Here is a 609-nt window from a genome sequence, read left to right as displayed (position 1 = left end):
AAGTGTGTCCACTTTCACTACTCTCATTTGACATAGTACTGGATGTCCTAGCCAGAGAAACAAGGAACACAAAGAAATAAAAGACTCCAAAAAAAAAAAAAAAGGAAGAAGTAAAATTTTCTTTTTTTGGATAACATGAACTTACATGTAAAAAAATCCTAAAAACTCCATAAAAATTTTTGAATAAACAAGTTTAGCAAAGCTGCCAAATACAAGATAAATATATAAAAGACAAGAATTTTGTTTTGTTTCGTTTTTTTAAATAGTTTTTCATATCATCCTTGCTCAGTGATCACGCTAATCTTCTCTGCATCATTCCAATTTTAGTATATGTGCTGCCAAAGTAAGCACAAGACAGGAGCATTTTAACACTCTAATGATGAACTATCTGAAAAAATAAGGAAAACAATCTAATTCACACTAGCATCAAAAGTAATAAAATACTTAGGATAAGATTTAACTAAGATGATGAAAGATCTGTACCCCATAATCTATGACATTGATAAAGAAGTTGAAGGAGACACAAATGGAAAGATAGCTCATATTTATGAATGGTAAGAATTAACATTGTTAAAATGTCCATACTACCGAAAACCATCTGTAAATTCA

At 29.6% G+C, this 609-nt stretch overlaps 1 pseudogene; it reads right to left on the bottom strand.

Annotated features, from left to right (window-relative positions):
- Positions 1–233: 233 nt before the first annotated feature.
- On the bottom strand, positions 234–351 carry LOC123394195 (annotated as a pseudogene).
- Between the last annotated feature and the right edge of the window lie 258 nt (positions 352–609).

The sequence above is a fragment of the Mustela putorius genome, unplaced genomic scaffold (assembly GCF_011764305.1).
Source record: "Mustela putorius furo isolate JIRA1106 unplaced genomic scaffold, ASM1176430v1.1 tig00001854_pilon_pilon_pilon, whole genome shotgun sequence".
NCBI lineage: Eukaryota > Metazoa > Chordata > Mammalia > Carnivora > Mustelidae > Mustela > Mustela putorius.
This window is presented reverse-complemented; position numbering and strand designations above follow the sequence as displayed.